A 266-nucleotide genomic window follows, 5' to 3' on the forward strand; every position below is an offset into this window, starting at 1 on the left:
TGCCATTCATGAGCTCTGATGAGTATTCTTCCTCTGAAGAGGATGAGTATGTCACTGAGGAGCAAGTTGCTAAATACCTTGTAGAGGATGTTCTGGTTAAAGTTGAAGACCATTACATCCCTACTGATTTCATAGTCCTAGAGACTGGGAAGTGCATGGATGAATCCATCATCCTTGGCAGACCATTCCTAGACACAGCAAGGGCTGTGATTGATGTTGATAGAGGAGAGTTGATCATTCAAGTGAATGAAGAATCCTTGGTGTTT

The sequence above is a fragment of the Arachis duranensis genome, chromosome 10 (assembly GCF_000817695.3).
Source record: "Arachis duranensis cultivar V14167 chromosome 10, aradu.V14167.gnm2.J7QH, whole genome shotgun sequence".
In the NCBI taxonomy this organism is placed as follows: Eukaryota; Viridiplantae; Streptophyta; class Magnoliopsida; order Fabales; family Fabaceae; genus Arachis; species Arachis duranensis.